Below are 20,069 nucleotides of genomic sequence, written 5' to 3'. Positions count from 1 at the left end.
TAGATATTTAAAACAATTTATGAATTGATAAAAATTGAGTTGATACAAATCTGAGTTGATATAAAAATGAGTTGATATAAATCTGTTAAGTTAAACCTATAATTAGAGTAACCCTTGGGGTACCTGGGTGGCTCAGTCAGTTCAACAGCCAATTCTTGGAATTGGCTCAGGTCATGATCTCAGGGTCTTGAGTTTGAGACCCAATGTGAGGCTCTGCACCAGGTGTGGAACCTGCTTAACTCTCTCTTTCATGTTTCCTCTGCCATTCTCCACCACACATGTTTACATGTTTGCTTGCTCTCTCTAAAAAATAAAATAAAATAAAAATAAATTAAAAATTACTTTTAATTTTTCTCACATCTTCCACTGGTGAACACAAGTTTAGAACTCAAAATAATAAACCTAACTCAGCCAATTAATTATATAATTTAATTTGGACATACACAAGGCCAGATTCTAATAAAATTTTAGTTACAAAAAATTACCAATACATGCAAATTCTTTTATAATACACAATTTTAAAATTGTCTCTGTGTGTGTGTTTTAAGATTTAGTTATTTACTTGAGAAACAGAGAAAGAAAGAGTACAAAAGGGAGGGGCAGATGGAGAGGAAGAGAGAAACCCAAGCAGACTCCACAATGAACTTGGAACCTCACATGGGGCTTGATTCTAAGACCCCAGAGATCATGATCCTGAGATCACAACCTGAGCTGAAACCAATAATCAGTCACCCAACCCACCGCACCACCCAGGCATTCCTTAAAATTAAGTTTTAATTTTAACTGTGTAGCTTACAATACAAGGTATCTGAGGTTTGATGAATTCTGATGATGTTCCAAATATCCAGCATATGCCCTGCACCTTTTCTCCTTGATACCTTTTACCCCCAGGTTTTAGTTTAAATTTCATGTCTCTGTGGTTTTTCCTCATGCTATGAGAGTTAAACACTCTCTTCTCTCCTTCATTTCCATGACTCATTCACATTTGATTTGTGTCTTTAAAATGGTATTAGATATAAAATTACTTATTTAGATGTATTGGCATTCCGTTAGGTGGCAGACATCAATCCTTATCTCTGAATGATGAATATCTGACATAGTATACCTACATAATAGGTATAGGATTTTTTCTTTTTTTTTTTTTACCTTTCTCTTTTATACCTGCCATGCTCCATGTCCTATGCAAAGCATTAAGAATAAAATGTCAGCTGAGGTGGACCCTGACTTCCAAGGGCTTACAGTTTAAGAAGGTAAACACATATTCTTTGTGAGAACAAACCAGAGGGTCCAAATCAGACTGAGATGTTGAGACGGGAGAACGTGAGCCAGAAGCATTTTCCAGGAGAACAGAATTTGAAGTTTGCATGTGAGCTAAGCAGATGAAGAAAATGTAATTAGAATGAATCCATAAGTTGTGGCTGCTTGTCAGGAAAATACTCATGAGTCACCAAAAATCAACCAGATAGTTTAAACTGAAAGAGGTTTATAGTTCTCAATTCATGAACAAATGGGAGACTTAATCAAACTTGAAGTCTATATTATTAGAAGTATAAGTGACCAAAAATGCACGTTTTGTTAAGGAAGAAGTTGTAGAGAATGATGCCTAGGCTCTGGTTTAAATTACTCGTGGAGATAATTCATTTTTTAGTTAGAGGAAAGAAGTAGAGTTACTTTGTGCAGTTTGTTGGTTTGGGAGGAGTAGGGAAGACACCAGTGAAGGAAATTAAAAAATTTGGGGCAGAAGAGAAGACAAAATAGGGTAGGGAACAATTTATGACTTTACCTTAAAATAAAATGCTTTAAATTTCTATTTGTGTAAAATATCAATTAGAGTAAAGAAAGAACAGCCACCAGGTCCTTGCCTCTGACTCTCAATGTGCAGGTCAGATTGGAGGGAAAGATATCAAGGAAGCCTGGTGCATGGGCAGAATTTGTATGGCAATGGTAGTCCCCACCTCAAGAAAAGGTAAAGTCTTAGCCACTTGAAATGTTGGGTGCCTCCCTCAACAGTTGCAGGACCGTCTATGCCAGCCAGTCCCAGAGGACATGCTAGGGCATCGGGGGCCAGATACGGTGCTTCAGGGTGCACATCCCCAGCTCCCAATCTGTGATAGATATTCAAACCATTGTAATAACACCGTGTAATGACCGGAGGAGAGGTATGTCTGGATTGAGGTGGAGGACTCTAGGAATGTTTCACCTGATGTGTAAATATCTAATGACTGTTTGAATGTTATATAGGAGAGATCATTTAGGAAACAGAGCAAATGAATGAATCAACTCCCATTTCTTGTTTCCTTTCGTAATTGTGGTTACACTATGATGTGCTTAGAAGGTGCTGTACTTCAAAACATGGTTTGGGGAAATTCTAGAACGTTCCTGAAATCTTCCCAGCAATTCCCACAGAGGAACTAAAGGAGTAAGGGCCCTTCAATTGGAGAGGATCCACTTTTCTAGGTATTCCTTGTCTATGTTTTATTGTAACATTTCATTTGACCAAATTTTTTGACAATATAAATTATTATATATAGATCCTTATTAATAATAAAGGGCTATGCTTTTAATATAGAAAATAACAATGACAAATAAGATGAGGTTTAGATGTGCTTTCAGTTGATTGCCCAACACATTTTCAAAAAACTATGTAATCCTTAAAAGCCCAAGTGATTTCTATGACTAAGATTATTGATATGGACAGGTCTTAGAATGCTAGAAAAAGAACTGGAGTAATAGCAGAAAGATAAAACATATTTCAAAAACATAGAAAAAAAAAAAAGCTTTGAAGTAATTTTTTTTCTTTCACAGTTTTTATGATAGAAGAAAAAAAGATTGGCAACTGTTGTCTTCAGAGTCCTAATCTATTAATACAATCAGCTAAATATAAACATCAAACAGATAAGGGTAAGAGAAAAAAATGCACTACATTTGCAAAGAAAAAAAAGGTATGAGAGTTAGAACATGTCTGCGCTTTAAAAATTAATTTAAAGAATGGAGAGAGTTAAGAAAGTGCTTTAAAAATAGTTGCCAATAAATTGAGTTGTTAAATTTAACAGTGACCCATAGTACCTCGCTCCTTCCCAGAATTGACATCCACTTTTTCTCCTTTGTGCCTCTGATTAATGCAACATTCATAATACATGGAGAAATCGTGGGTGTACAGAGCTATAATGAGCTGAGGTGCCTAAATCTTGTACAGATTCTATAACCAGCAGCTGGAAACTGAAATTAGGATGAAATCATTTAAGTCCAAATAATGTAACTTCCCTAACATCTGTCAAAGACTCGGCTTTTAATCTTATGATTGGAAATGGGTATTGCCACAAGAACAGAATTTTCTTGGTTAACTCCATCATTGTCCAAGTTAAAATGAATTTTATGGTGATTTTATGGTAGAATGTCAGTTAATGCTCTGAAGATTACACTACACAGGAATAGAGGAGACACCTGAAAAGCAAGATTTCTTGTTTTGTTTGTTTTATTTTCTGCTACTTGCTCTCATCTCTAATAAGTTCACTAAGGAGGGAGGAGTATTTCTGGTTTCTGCATGGAATGATGAAGATCTTTGCTCTGAAGAGGTCAGAGAGGGTCAGTAACAGGTTCCTTAAGACCCAGTGGGTATCCTTAAGGATATCTACTATTCTTGAATGTTTATCTTTCACGATACCTTTTTTTCCCCATTGTGCATTGCCTGAATGTCGGGAAGATCAGTGGGGACCAATTAGATGGAGGCATATTAAAATTTCTTCCTAAAGTTATGAAAAAACAAGCAATACTTTTAGCATTTAAGTATGCTACATGTAATATCAGAGACATAGACTGATATGAATTAGTCAAGGTTCTCCAGAGAAACAGAACCAAAAGGAGAGAGAGAGAGAGAGAGATGCAGAGAGACATTTATTATAAGGTATATAATAGATATATAAAGAGAGATATTATAAGAAACTGGATCATGCAATTATGGAGGCTGAGGAATCCCACCATCTGCCTTCAGCAAGCTGGAGACACAGGAAAGCAGGTGGTGTAGTTCAAAAGCCCAAGAGCCAGAGAGCTGATGTTATAGATCCCTGTCCAGATCTGACAGTCCAAGAACCAAGAGCACCAAAGGCAAGACCCCCCCCCCCCCCCCCCCCCAGCTCCCATAAGGAAGCAGAGATTCCTTCTTTCTCTATCTCACTCTTCCAGTCAGGCCCTCAACAGACTGGATGATACTCTTCCACCTGGGAGGTCAGTCCATTTGATCCAATCTACCAGTTCAAATCCTTATCATCTCTCCCAGAAATACCCTCATGGACACACCCAGAAATTATGTTTAACCAGACACCTGAACATTCTGTGATCCAATCACGTTGATGCATAAAATTAACTACCACACCATACTAAAAAGCTTGTTACTTTTCTAAAACCCAAATCTATGTATCTCATATTTTTTTTCTAAATCTGGTAACCCCACTAGCCACATAAATAATAAAGTATGCTTATGTATTTGGTGACAGAATAGTCACAGCTACCTCAGCTATCTTTTGCATTTCTATCGGAAATACTTTTCTTTTCCCTGTAAAAACAAAGCGAATTCAAAAGCAAATTGAAAATAAATTAAAATGATTATTTATTTTTCATATTATTCATACAGTTTTCCCTCTACTATTCAGAAAACAAGCAGTTTAATTCTGATTTCTTTTTTTTTTTTAAGATTTTATTTATTTATTTGACAAAGAGAGAGATCACAAGTAGGCAGAGAGGCAGGGAAAGCAGGCTCCTTGCTAAGCAGAGAGCCCAATGTGGGGCTCTATCCCAGCACCCTGAGATCATGACCCGAGCCGAAAGCAGTGGCTTAACCCATTGAGCCACCCAGGTGTCCCTAATTCTGATTTCTTTAGATGACACAACTTGGTATGATTGGAAAAAACAAATAAACAAACAAACAAAAGGAAAAAAAAAAAAACACTGCCTGAAGGATTCATAGATGGAAAATATTCCAAAAACTCTGACATTTTCATTTTAATTCTTCGATTTCCTTATAAATACACCTTAGCGCTGAGAAAAAGATGATGTTTCCAAGCTTGGAGGTTACAAAACTTTCTTTTTTCAATAGGAAATGCAGTTATAAATCATTCATTAAACTTGAATAAATCTCTTTTCCAGAGGTACACTCTGCTCCACAGGGTATCAAAATCTTGTTAGCAGCTAATTATGGAATGTGAAGGTTACATATTTTTCAGCCCAATAACTGTAAGATGCTAAACAAAAGATCAAAAGATTAGTTTTAGTAAAACTCAATAAACCAAAAAGTGTAAATAACACGGATGAAGAAGCTTTGAAATGTCAATATGGTTTCTATATGAGATTTTACTTCTTCTGTAAGTAAACCAGAAAAAGAATTTAGGCAAAGCCAATTTTTACTATCATTCACTGAAGATTTCTCTTAAACGGTGGCACACATTATGTGTTACTAACACAGTTTTAAAAATAGAACCTACTTAATGTTACCAAATTTTGTAGGATCTTAAATTATGTTCCTTATTTAAAAGTAAAATGTCTCAAATATGTAATGTTAAATATGTAAAACCTTTATTTGCCCCCATAATAACTGAAGGAAAAAATAGAAAGTAAATTAGAATATTTTAAACAATAAGTAATTGTTAGAAGGAGATAAAAATCTAGCTGAAGTTTGCTTTCTAATTACAGACCCAGAATTTAAAGAGAAAATGTTTTGAATTTGGACTTAAGTAGACCAACCACAAATAACCATAATTCTCTATAAATGGACTGACGTGCTGAGAACAGCTTTATGCCATGCTGATCCCAGCTCCCAGCGAGAGAGAGCTAAGCTACACGTACTCAGTAGCAGGTCACCCTTCAGAGCCTACTGGATTCTTACTGACACAATACTAACGCCTACAGCTGGGACCAAGAACAATCTGGAGCCAGACAGAGTAGGAATTGCTGGAAGAGCCACCGCTCCCTTAACTATAGACCATCATTGGAAAATAAACACCGGCAGAAGGAATGAGTTCCTTTCTGAATTTCCCACTTTGTTTTTTGGTTCTGTGGAGAAAATCATCACTCCAAGGCCTTCAGCATTGCCTCATGACCTCAACCCTTGGAACATGGCAGTGCACAAAGTCAACCTACTGGAGAAAGGATGTTGAGCCTAACCTGCAGAAGAGGCACAGACGCAGGTCAGTTGTGTGTGGTAGAGGCAGAAACCCAATCATACGTTTAAGATGGTCTCATTCCTTTAAACTGTCCTTCCTGCTGTTCCTTAAATAAATCTTCTGTATTATCCAACACCAAAATGGCAAGATAGCTGAGAAAACACTTGAACCACTGAGGTCAGTGTTAAAAATTAGTTTAAAATATATCTGATATCTTAAATGGATGTGGTATTATGGTATCATATTGAAATTATATTTTTGATTGTCCATAACTGTAAAGTGGTCTACCAGAGGTTAATATAACTTTTCCTTTTTTTAACAAAATTGTATTGACAAGTTTTAAAAAGTTTTTGCTTTGGGGTACCCGGTGGCTAAGTCAGCTAAAGCACCTGACTCTTGGTTTCCACTCAGGTCATTATGTTAGGGTCCCTGAATCCAGTCATGCTTGGCTCTGAGCTCAGAGGGGAGTCTGCATCTCCCTTTCCCTCTGTTCTTCCCTCTGCTGCGCTCTCTCTTTCTCTCTCAAATAAATAATAAATAAAATCTTTAAAAAAGAAAAAGCAGTGCCTGGGTGTCTCAGTGGGTTGAGCCGCTACCTTCAGTTCAGGTCATGGTCTCAGGGTCCTGGGATTGAGCCCTGCACCTGGCTCTCTGCTCAGCAGGGACCATGCTTCCCCCTCTCTTCATGCCTACTGCTCTGCCTACTTGTGATCTCTCTCTGTCAAATAAATAAACTATTTTTTTAGAAGTGTTTGCTTATTCCTTATTTCTCTTCTTATAGATTCCATAGAAATGAATGATAAAAACAATCATTTTGGATTCAACTAAAACTTTTGGCCTAATTAAAATATGTATAATCTGGGATGCCTGGATGGTTCAGTCTGCTAAATGTCTGTCTTCGGCTCAGGTCATGATCCCCAGGTCCTAGGATCAAGTCATACACAGGCTTCTTGCTCATCGGAGAGCCTGCTTCTCCCCCTGCCTGTGCACTCTGTCTCTCTCTCTCTGACAAATAAATAGTAAAATATATGTAATTTAAGGCTTTGTGAAATGCAGCTCTCTTAAAGCTGAAAAGAAAAAGATCTAACATGTAAAATACTATTATGAATATGCATTATATAATTATACAAATATATCATGTAATTAATTGACTGTAAAACATACTTATAAAAATATATGTAGTTATTTTATATTATTATATTATACTTATATAGTATATAATTATTTATATATGATATATATTACATAAATATGAAAAATATATATCATTTACATAATTATGAATTCTGTAAAATACAATACTGTATTACATACTTAAAATTTGATAAGTGAGTAGATCTTAAGTGTTTTCTTCACAATATAATAATAGTAACATCAAGAGTGGGAGAAAACTTGGGGAGGCAATGAATATGTTTATGGCCTTCATGGTAGTGATGGTTTCACTGGTATATACTCATCCCTCATCTCATCGACTTTCATATTTTAAATATATACAACTTTTTACATGTCATGCATACTACAATAAAGTGGGGTTTTGTTTTGTTCTGTTTTTTTTTTTTTTTTTAATGGACAAAGTTCAGAAAGAATGTCCCCTTCAACCCCTCCACCCCCAGGCCCCGGCCTTGGGGCTCAAATTATAGTTCTCCTGGTCCCAGAGGCTCAATAAAGTGTTTTTTAAAATCTGTTATTATTTAAACTTGTATTACTATTTTCTTATTGGTGTTACATACTAAAACCCCCTTTCAAAATAAATAACTTGAGGTTAACCACTGACACCTATAGATGTGCAATGTATCACAATAGGAATAAGAGTGCTAAGTAATTCCAAATTCAGTAAGGAAAGACCAGGGAGTCTCAGAGTGACATGACATCAATCTTCCCACAGCAGTATGTATTTGGGGGTGAAATGCCTTGAGAAGACATTGTCTTATAGCTACATGGATTAAGCAGGGAGTTCAAGCAAATCCTGAGAGGCCCTCTGGAGACACTAAACTTACAAAGGAAGAGAGACTTACAAAGTCAGCTGACTTAGAATGATAAGGCTCAGAGCAAAACTCACTACAGGAGTCAGAGAAGCACCCAAACCTGATTTTCCTTCTCAACTCTTCCCTCCATCTTAGACTAACCCCTGACCCACAATTTTATTCTCTGCCCATCCTTGATGACTCCACACAAATTCCCTCTTTTTTGTGAAGACTTCCGCTGTATTGCCGGATAAGGGCAACTGTTGTTCCTCAGAGCACCTTCCTCACTCTATGCTTTAACCAAAGCTATTTGTGCTCAGGAGAAAGTTGGTATTATACTCGCCTTTCTATGACCTGTGGTCCCGTTTCACAATCTCCTGTGCATGGTATAGACTAAAATGGTAAACTTTGAGCACCCATGAATTTAAAATGTGTTATTTCATCTATCTGTGAATTATCCCAAAAGACTATGGCCCATAATAACACGTTATTTTGATGGGGTCTAAAAGATTATGTGTCAGTGGTTCACTTTGCCAGTGAATGATCCCACACAACTAAATGGTGGCCATGCTCAATATTGTGTCCTATACACCCTTCATAATGAACTAGCTGATAGCATTTAGATTTACTACCATGGAGTTTATAGGAAATTATAAAAGTTGGCAAATTATTCAAGGTCCCCAGAATGTACCTGCTACAAAAATCTGGAGCGCTCCGCAGAGAGAGTGTTGAATTGATTCGGTGTTGAGTAAGTGGATTAGAAATACAATACTGAAAATCTCAGCTGATTCCAAATGAAATTGAAGGTGCACATTTGTAGCTATCATAAATTAGGCTTTCTTTTGCCAATATTTCCCTTGACATTGAAAAAGAAATATTTATTAGAACTGGAGAGATGTCTACATTCTCAGTGTATCTTTAGTTAAGTCTGCTCAGATTGTTCGGGTATCATTTTTGATAGATCATCAAACCAGGCTTCAAAGCCACCTATTTCAATGAATAACTGACTCTTAATAATGATCAAAGACTTCTTAAATTTTTCTCAATGCATCCAGGAAAGCGAATACATTTGCTTCAACAGGAAGAGCCATTTAAATGTTATAAAATTTAAGAGCCTGTTGAAGAAAGTACACAGAACTACATATTATGCCAGATTCAAAAAAATAAATGAACGAATGAGGCATAATCCTTTCCCAAAGCTATGACAATCTAACCAGGAAAAATAAAACAATCATACTAAGAAATGACTAAAATAAAATACCTTATGTGGCAAGTATCCTTAAAAATGTTTCAAAAAAATGTTAGTTTTTAAGGAGAGCTTGAAGAGTAACTTCTGAGGGAGAAGGTGGATTTGAAAGATGAGTAAAAATTTAGAAGGCATAAGCAAAGGCAGGAGGCAGGGAGAGCAAACCACACCAGAGGAAGAAGGTACTGTTTCATTTGGCCCAACATATGCTATGCCATGGGGTGGGTCCACGTGCTCCCTTCCCATCATGTCTCTAAAGCACCAAAAGATCCATCTCCTTCCTAAACCCCAGCCAGAACTTGTGTCAGAGATCTGATACCAGCCCTGTACGTCTTACAGACATACAAGTCCGTATCTTTCTCTCTCATTGGATACTTCGTTTTATTTTCCATTGTGGAGAGAGAGACTTAGTTACCTGTTAAAGACCTTGGGATATTACCTGTAGGTGAAGCTGCAGAGAGGTTCCAGGCAAAAGCAGTTTCCTCTGAGGGTATCTGAAATTACAAAATTACCTCTCATTGGAAGGTGTCTGCTCCATTTGTTTCTAATTAAGCACACAAGGGCTGAAAAATAAAGCTTCATACACAAAGGCCTAAAAAATAAAAACACAACAGAACTGAGGCACCTGGGTGGCTCTGTCCCTTAAGCATCTGATTTCCACTCAGATCCTGATGTCAGGGACAGGAAATCAAGCTCCTTGTCAGGCTCTGTGCTCAGTGCAGAGTCTGCTTGAGATTTCCTCTCTACCTCTGCTCCTCTCTCCCTTTCAAATAAATAAATAAAATCTTAGGGAAAAAAAAAAAAAGACAAACTTACTGTGTATGTGAAAAGAAATTATGGCACTACATTTTTCTTCTCTTTGACTGACCTTGAGGGAAAAAAAAGCCCCCAAACTGTATGTTTTCCAAGAAAGAAATCAGCACAGCTTCCTCTTCAAAGAGATATCATGTGGGCTATGCCCCAAGTGACAATTTCAGTGGAGTGCTCATTTTTGTCATTCAGAAGTGCTGGGTCTACCTCCCAGCTGTGAGTCCTAAGTGAGCATTGGTGGTGGCTATGGGAATCTGTCCTTTTGGGCTTTTCTCGCAGCAAAGTTCTAGGTATTTACCAGACAAGGATTCTTAATGAAATGAAAGCAATTTACAAACACAAATGCATACAAAGAAGTTTCAAAATTCAGAGAGCATCATATTAGGTATCACTGAAACTTTTCTTAAAATCATTTGAAGTTTGCTGAACTGTCTCAACCACCCTATCCACAATCCGATAATAAAAGTAATTTTTCAAAATTTAAATGTGAGTTGCAATGTCATCTTTAAACTTGTTAAGAAGAAGTCTTGGCATGTAATGTGATTGTTAAGGTTAGAAAGACCTGATGTTTTAGCATTCAATGTGTGACTTCAGGTAAACCTATGATTTTGAGTAAATTAGGCTCATGTTTATTATTAAATTATGTATCTTAAATATAAACATTTTAATCATTAATTATGATATTTATTATTAAGGAGACATATTTGAGATATGCTTTGTATGTCACATTAAGAAGATAATCTTAAAATAATTAATGTTATGAGAAAGTGAAAGCATCTCAACTACCAGGTTTAGAAAGGACAAATTATACTGCGGTTACAGGTAACAGCTGCAATGTATTATCACAAATATTCACACAAATGTCTTAGAGCCCCTAAAATTCCATTTGTGGTCCATCTCTGAAGAGCCCAATCTTCATACATGACTAAAGTTGAAAAAAAAACTTTCAGATTAAGGAGGTTTTATACTGGCTCAGAGAATGGATGGCTGCCTTTTCAAAAACAAATACAGAAATGGATTTTTTGTATTATAGCCTCTGAGTACCAGGTTTAACTGTTAAGCTGACAAGTTCAAAGACAATTAAAAGTTATCTCCTTTCCACCAGTTTCCAAATTGGAAAACCTAGGTGGCCATACTTAGTAATACAACCTATGCCAAAGGTTTTTACAAGTAGAATACAGAAAGTCAAATGGATTTTGTCAGTCAGAATGAGGTTTTGATGTCATAAAGTCCACCAATAATCACCTTTAAGGATAAGAAATTTTGAGAGCGAGAGAGCATGAAAGAGAAAGAGAAGCAGACACAATAGGAAATCAGGGTCAGAAAAAAAAGAGGTGCAAAGAACAAGTGAAAAGAGCCGACTGGAGTATCAAAATTTGGGATTCTTTATTCAAAGTTGATGCTGAGTCAATATAATTCCCAGGAATGAAGCCAAGTTCTGTCATTCATTCATTCATCCATCCATCCATCCATCCATCCATCCACTCATTCTTGCCACCAACAATGTCCAATGGCTTCTTAGTGACAGGTACTCTGCCAGTCCCTGAAGGTGCAGGATGACTGGGAGAGTTCAGCGTGGATGAGAGCACACGGTGAAGACCCCTGCAAAAGAATGCATACTGGGTTTATGAGAGGTATCTGTTGGGTGAGCCAGAGGTTTCAAATCAATTCATGTAAAAGACCAAGGTTAACATAGGATGCTAATCCCCTTCCAGAGCTTGCTGTATTTACTTAACAAGAACACTCAGCAATGATTAAAGCTTTTCCATTGGCCACATTCTCTTCTTACGCCCACTTACAAAAATTGCAAAGATAGATGACCAACTGTATCATCAAATCCATGACCGCCACCCCACTAAATCTATGAAAGATGGGTCCCTAGAGTGCTTTCTGATCTGTTGTTCATGGAGCTTAATAGCTAAGAGGATGGGGTTTCCACCACTTCCCTTGCATGATAAGTCCAAGTAATAATACATTTTAGTCAGGAAGTAGATCCTGATATAAATCTTCATTAGGCTTACTTTGCTTTACATAAACTTGTGAACATGTGAATAATGCATTCATTTGCCTGGGGATACATAAGTCACAATTCACTCTTTTTTTGAATGGACCATGCTAGTCTACTTTCTTATCAGGATTAAAGAGAATCAAATAGCAGACCCTGTAGACACTGTTAGTTCTGCCTATAGTTAAACCCCCTTTCTTCTGAAGACCCGAAATATGCAAACATTATTTAAAATACACACATTGGAACAGAACTTGCAGGGTATAGACCCTGACAACCATAAACATTCAGATTGAAGAGAATGTGCTCTTTCCAATAATTTCTATGACTATATTATCCTGTAATGTCCTTTGATTATTGAAGCTGATATTTTCAAATAGCATTATTCATTAATGCAGCAGATATATAGAGAATGTAAATAGTCCCCTTCCTCAGAGACCTTATAGTCTAAAAAGAAGGAAACATTAATCAAAGATTCACATAAATACATGTGAAATTACAATAATGATCAGTATTTCAACAAGAGAGTAAATGGTGTTAAGAGAGAGTGCATTATAATAGGGAGGAATGCATTTTATGCAGGCTCTCCAGCAGGGTTTCTAAGGGAAGAGATAAAAGAAGGAGTAAATAAGAGCAGTAATGACAAAAGCTAAGCATACAAATCAGAGAGATCAACATGTACAAAGTCCCTGAGGTAGAGAAGGAAGGCTCATTCATAAAACCAAAGGTAAGTCAGTGTGCCTTGGGTGCAGAGAATGTGATATGAGATTAAAGCTAGTGTGGCACCTACACTATGGAGTGTTTTAAAAAGGAAGATGACATCATCAGATTTGCATTTTTAAAAAGCCATCTATTTTTAAGGCAAAATATAATGCAGATGGTGGGATATGAGCTCTGGTACGCAAAAAATTGTTTAAGGAGCACCTGAGTGGTTTGATCAGCCTTTAGATCAAGTTATGATGGACTCCCTGCACAGCAGGGAGCCTGCTTCTTTTTGTTGTTGTTGTCGTTGTTGTTTTAATTTAATTTAGTTTAGTTTTTGGGTGTGTGTCCCAAAGTTCATTGTTTATGCACCACACCAGTGCTCCATACAATATGTGCCCTCCTTAATACCCACCACCAGACTCACTCAACCCCCCAACCCCCTCCCCTCCAAAACTTTCAGTTTGTTTCTCAGAATCTGCAGTCTCTTATGGTTTGTCTCCCTCTCTGATTTCCCCCAACTCACTTCTCCTCCCCATCTCCCCCACGTCCTCCATGTTATTCCTTATGCTCCACAAATAAGCAATACCATATGATAATTGACTCTCCCTGCTTGACTCATTTCACTAAGCATAATCTCCTCCAGTCCCATCCATGTTACCCAATACAAAAGTTGGGTATTCATCCTTTCTGATAAAGGCTTAATGCTCCATAGTGTATATGTGCCATATCTTCTTCATCCATTCGTCTGTTGGAGGATGTGGAGACTGTTGGTGGGAATGCAAGCTGGTGCAGCCACTTTGGAAAACAGTGTATAGAGATTTGTTAAGAAATTAAAAATAGAGCTGCCCTATGACCCTGTATTGCACTACTGGGTATTTACCCCAAAGATACAGATGTAATGAAAGAAGGGCCATCTGTACCCCAATGTTCATAACAGCAATGGCCACAATCACCAAACTGTGGGAGCCTGCTTCTCCCTCTGACATTCCCTACCCCATTTGTGCTCATGCTCTCTCTCTCTCTCGCTCGCTCTCTCTCTCTCTCATATAAATAAACAAACAAACAAATAAAATCTTTTTTAAAAAGTTTAGGAAGTCATTACAATGGTGAGACTAATTTGGTGACTGAAAAATAACAACAATAATGATGAATTACAGCGAACATTCATCAGACACCTATGTTGTAGTAGGGAGAGAAATGAAGTGCTTCAAGAGTTGTTCTAGATGATAGGATTGACTGATTTACTGATAAATTGCAAAAGAGTGGTAAAGCAGAGAAAGTTGTTCAGAATACAAGTAGGCATCTGATTTGTAGGCTTAGAAATCTGTGGTGTCATTTATTGAACTGGGAACTAATGCAATAGGTCCCCTGTCCACTGACATAATGATAATCCTTAACATCAAACAAAATCATATTTTTTAACAAATGCCAGTAGAATGATCCAGTGATTTATCAATATATCAACATCAAGGCCTTACACTGTTTGGTGAACTCAGAGTGAGTGGCAATGACAGGAGGTAGAATTCTTAGATAGCTGTTATTCAGAACTTCCCAAATTTTCATTAATTTGAATTATATTTTTAATCTTTCTCCAACAGTAATGAGCTCTATAAGATACACCTCTTTTCTTAGACTTCTTGTCCTCTGCTATCAACAAAGTAAATATTTTTTTAAGTTCCATGCAAGCAGTTTTTCTAGAGTTTTTAACTATAGGAACTTAAAACTTCTCTTAGAATGAGAAGGTGTAAATCATGATTCTTTCCATTAGTTTTAGTGCAAAGTACCCACATTATTCCAAGTGTTCTGTAAGTCTGGGGAAAGGGGGCATTGATAAACCAAACTGGCACATAATCTACCCCTGGCAGGCAGACAGTGTGCATGGAGATAAGGGAGAGCTTAAGCAGTTGAATAAGATAGTTCTGGGAAGAAATCTGTACACCCAGCAGGTAATTATTTACTTTCATCTCGCAGGTTCCCAATCTGTGAAATGGGAATGAAATGGTACATACCACTATTAGAAAGTAGAAACCTTGGGGTGCCTGGGTGGCTCAGTGGGTTAAGCTTCTGCCTTCAGCTCGGGTCAAGATCCTGGGGTCCTGGGATCGAAACCCCAAATCAGGCCCTCTGCTCAGCAGGGAGGCTGCTTCCCTTCCTCTCTCTGTCTGCCTCTCTGTCTACTTGCGATCTCTGTCCGTCAAATAAATAAATAAAATCTTTTTTTTAAAAAAAAAAAAGGAAAAGAAAGTAGAAACCTTACTTCTTACGGTTGCTGTGAAGAATGCCTGAAATAATGACACACACTGCTTAAGGCAGCATCTACACACACACACACACACCAGCATCTACACAAAAATGCAAGTTACCATCATTATGACATAAGTGCCAGACGGTAAGCGATTAGGATTGAGAAAGAAGTATGTCCAAGAGAAGAAGCCATGAGGGGATATATTTGCCACACAGAAGATGCTGAACAGATTGAGAGAAGAAGCACGTCTTACTCATAACTCTATCTCTAGAATCCAGTTATGGTATCGTTTGCAGGGTAGATACAGAATAACTACTTATTAAATGGAAATCACATAACTCAATATGTTGCAGTTTTCATATTAACAACTAAAAAATGAGTAATATTTTGTCTCTACCACTGGACAGCAGAAATATAAGCCTGTACAACAGGCAGCAAAGGAAGGAAAACTGTTTCATATGCCTGTTGCTTAAGCTAGTAAGTGTTCGCTGCCATGCTTTCACTTCTGTTCACCCTTCTGGGATTTCTAAACCACAAGAAATTTTAACACAGTTTACCTGGTACAAACCCATCTGTCTGTAGTCAGTCAGTATAAAGGGCCTGACTACTATTTCAAGAGAAACTGCATGTTTCAGGGTATAAATAATAAGAGCAGAAATTGAAAGCAAGTAGCATAAATATGTATTTTGCTTATCCCATATAGAGTTTCAAAATATTTAATTAATTCTCAATTTCAGTTGCAGGACTTCATATTAAAGACCTAGATTTCTGACATCTCTTGGAAAGGAAAGAAGCAGCCAGAATGGGACTGATGTATTGACACACACACCCCTCCCAATCACCTGGGGCTGAAGTCTGGCTCCCACCCCTTTGAGGAAGGTGTGCACTCTTCAGAATTCCCCTGACATCACCTAGATAGTATTCATGTTGTCACCTCCCTGTTGTTGTAGATATTTGACTTGAGATTGCTGACTCAAAATTTATTGGCGGGGGTGGGGTGTGCTGCTCCTCAGTTGGTGAAAAGTCTGATTCTTGATTTCTGCTCAGGTCATGTTTTCAGGGTTGTGAGATCCAGCCCCACGTGTGGCTTGCTAAAGATTCTCTGTCTCCCTCTCCCTGTGCCCCTCTCCCCTGCTCTCTCTCCTTCTCAAAAAAAAAAAAAAAAAAAAAAAAAAAAACCCACAAAAAATAAAAAACAAACAAATCAAAAACAAAAACAAACAAATTCACAACACTGATTGGGTACCGTGCACTATGAGAATAAAAATAAGAAACATAGACACATAGACAGGAGTACCGTTTTTTTTATTAGAGTTCGCAAAATGCCAGAAATAAAGATGAACAGTTTGAGATCCAAATTATTAGGTTAGGCCCTAAAACACACTACAAGCTTGACAATCTAAGGTTCCCTCTAGCTTTAAAATTTTATAATTTTTCACTAGGTGAGAAGGAGAAGAGTTTCTACTTAATGAGGTAAGTCTTAAAAATTATTAATATGTGTTTTCTTAAATATATGCCATCTTGCATTTAACTATGTCATAAACAATTTATATTACCTCATCAACGTTATGAGACTAACGTATGTGTTTGAAATGCAGAAAATGTGCACACAATGATTTTCTGAGATTTTATGATTTCTTTAAAGGGGTAAAGCAGACTAATATGGGTGTATCTCCATCCACTTACCTCATAGTCATGTCCTTCTAACCCGTTTCTTTATATACAAAAGGAAAGATACAGTAAAGGGAAATATTGCCGATAGGTTTGCAAATGGCCCTTTGAGCTCCACTCACGAGAGACATTACAATCTAATGGGGTGCCTTCAGAAAATATTCAGAATCTGACACTTCCCTTACTAAAATGACAGTGCTGAAGAATAATTATCCAAAAGACATTCTTGGCTTGTGTTACATCAGGTATAACCTTGGCCTTTGAAACCATTGCTCAACCAACAGCATTTTTCAAAGAAACTTTTCACAAGACTGCATTAAGGAGAGAGGTTTGATTCTTGAACTTTCAAAATGTGACTTTTTAAAACTCAACCTGTCAGAATGAATTTTTGTAGGAAAACGAAGCCAGCCACAGAAGACAAATGCTGTTTGAATCTATTTCTCGGGGGTACTTAGAATAGTCAAAATCATAAACACACAAAGGAGAATTGTGGTAGTCAAGGGCTGGGGATGGGGGTAGAGCAGCGATCACTTGTTAAATGGGTATAGAGTTTCAGTCTCACAAGATAAACAGAGTTCTGGAGATGGATGGTGGTGATGGTTTCACATTATGAAAGCATTTAATACCATGGAACTGTACACTTAAAAATGATTAAGATGGAGTGTGCCTGAGTGGCTCAATCAGTTAAGCATCTGCCTTCAGCTCAGGTCATGATGCAAGGGTCCTGGGATGGAGCCCAGCATCAGGCTTCCTGCTCAGCAGGGAGTCTGTTTCTTTCTCTCCCTTTCCTCCCTCCTTTATGTTTCTCTCTCTCTCCAATAATTAAACAAAAATAAACTCTTTAAAAAATGGTTAAGATGGTACCTTTTATGTTATACATATTTTAGGACAATTAAAAAAATATATATCTGAATCATCTGAGCTAGAAACAATGCTATAGCATTGAATTTGAGACACTGACCACTGTAAGCGAGACCATCCTGTGTGCTACTGAAATAAAGAAATAAACCACTGCCAATTAAGCCACAACATGGTATATTCACCACTTAAAATTTTTATTCCGTATGTATTGAGATAACTTTTTCAGACTTATTTAGGAATGGATTCTGATCATACAGCATGATTATGCATGTTTAAAATGAAAAATCAGGGGCACCTGGGTGGCTCAGAGGGTTAAGCCTCTGCCTTCAGCTCAGGTCATGATCTCAGGGTCCTGGGATCAAGCCCAGCATTGGGCTCTCTGCTCAGCAGGAGCCTGCTCCCCTGCCTCTCTGTCTGCTTGTGATCTCTCTCTCTCTGTTAAATAAATAAAATCTTAAAAAAATAAAATAAAATATAAAATAAATTGAAATAAATTCTTGCAACTCTTCCTAAACCTTCTTCATGTTAAGGTGTTAAGGTACACCTCCTCAAATCACTTTGAAACTAAGACTCATGACTTGGTGTTTTAATTTTTTTTTCTTAAGATTTTATTCATTTATTTGACAGAGAGCACCAGTAGGCAGAGAGGCAGGTGGGGGTGGGGTGGGGGTAGGGGTGGGGAGCAGCCTCCCTGCTGAGCAGAGAGCCAATGCGGGGCTCGATCCCAGAACCCTGAGATCATGACCTGAGCCGAAGGCAGAGGCTTACCCAAGGAGCCACCTAGGTGCCCTGACTTGGTGTTTTACTATACAAGATTGTCCTCAGTGCAACAAAGATCATTAGTAATAGAACATTTCTATTTGAGGAACAGGTAAGAGAACTAAGCTTCATTGGTACTCACCACCTAACACAGGCAATCTTTTAGAGCTAAGGCTAATTGTGACTCCAGCGCTGGGGATGTTCAGAATTTGTCACATTTACCTTTTCTCTTGCCTTTCGCACATACTTTCTTTCCCATAATTTTAAAAACTGGCCCATGAGTATCTCATCATAATAGCCAACACCACTCTGCCGGGTTCAGTGTTGGCACCTTGGGGGGTTGTGGATGTGCCTGGCTGACAGCCATTGTAAGATATCTTCTATATCTAGACACGTCTTGCTTTCTGAGGTTAGAAATGTGGGAGGCACAAAGTGCATGTATCAGTTTTCAAGGAGTGCTATAACAAAGTACCTCACACTGGGGGGGGGGGGACGCTTAAGACAACATATGTATATTCTCACAGTTCTGGAGGCCCAAAATCTGAATCAAGATATCAGCAGAGCTCCACTCCCTCTGAACTCCTTGGGAAGATTCCTTTCTTTTCTCTTTCTAGCTTCAGGTGGGTGCTAGCCTTTCTTGGGTTCCTTGGTTTGTAGACACATCATTCCGATCTGTGTCCATCTTCACATGGATTTCCATCTATGTCTCTCACTGTGTCTTTGCATGGCCTTCTTATGATGATGCCAGTCACTGGATGTAGGATCCAAACTAACCCAGTATGATCTCACCTTAGCTTCACTAATTACTTCTGAAAAGACCGCATTGCCAAATAAGGTCACTGTCTTAGTCCATTGCAACCGCTGTAACACAATACCGCAGACTGGGTATACAATGTTATACACATTGAAATTTGTTTTTTACATTTCTGAAGGCTGAAAGTCCAAGATTAGGTTGCAAGCTTGTGGACTTCAGACTTCTAGCTGTATCCTCACCTGAGGGGGTGAGCAGTTCTGTGGAATCTCTTCTCTAAAAGCACTAATTCTAGTGACTGACGTAATCACCTTCCAAAGGCCCCAGCTCTTAATACCGTCACCTTTGTGGGATTTCACAATCCCACCTTTGGGGTAGGAGGGAACACAAACATTTAGACCATAGTAGCAGCACAAACTTTTGAGGGATACTATTCAGTCCTGTAGACTCCTTGATAAAATATAGTCAGTGCTGTTAACATTTACATAGGCCTATCTCATTTAATAACCACAACCACACAAAGTAGGTTGTTAACAATCTTACATACAGAATAGAAAGGAAATTGAAGCCGTTAAGTTACTGGCTCAGAGTCACATAGTTAATCACTGGTGAACCATAGACCTGAAGGCACACTTGTTCCACAGAACAGTCCATGCACTGTGGTTTAATTTTTGATGTGCCCTTCTGAGGCTGGGGATGGTACCCCTTGTTTTCCATTTATCCCATATGCTCCATACTTCAGTTACCCCCTCTGTGCTCCTGGAGCTGAACGCTGCAAACAGCATCACCCAGCAACTCTGCACTCACTTCCAGCAGAGATCCAGTTGAATTCAGCCCCTGGGAGGCATCAGCGGGAGATAGCGGGGTGGAGGCAGGCCAGGCAGAATGTATAAGCCT

Source organism: Mustela nigripes, chromosome 13 (assembly GCF_022355385.1).
Source record: "Mustela nigripes isolate SB6536 chromosome 13, MUSNIG.SB6536, whole genome shotgun sequence".
NCBI lineage: Eukaryota > Metazoa > Chordata > Mammalia > Carnivora > Mustelidae > Mustela > Mustela nigripes.
Note: the sequence above shows the minus strand (reverse complement) of the source record.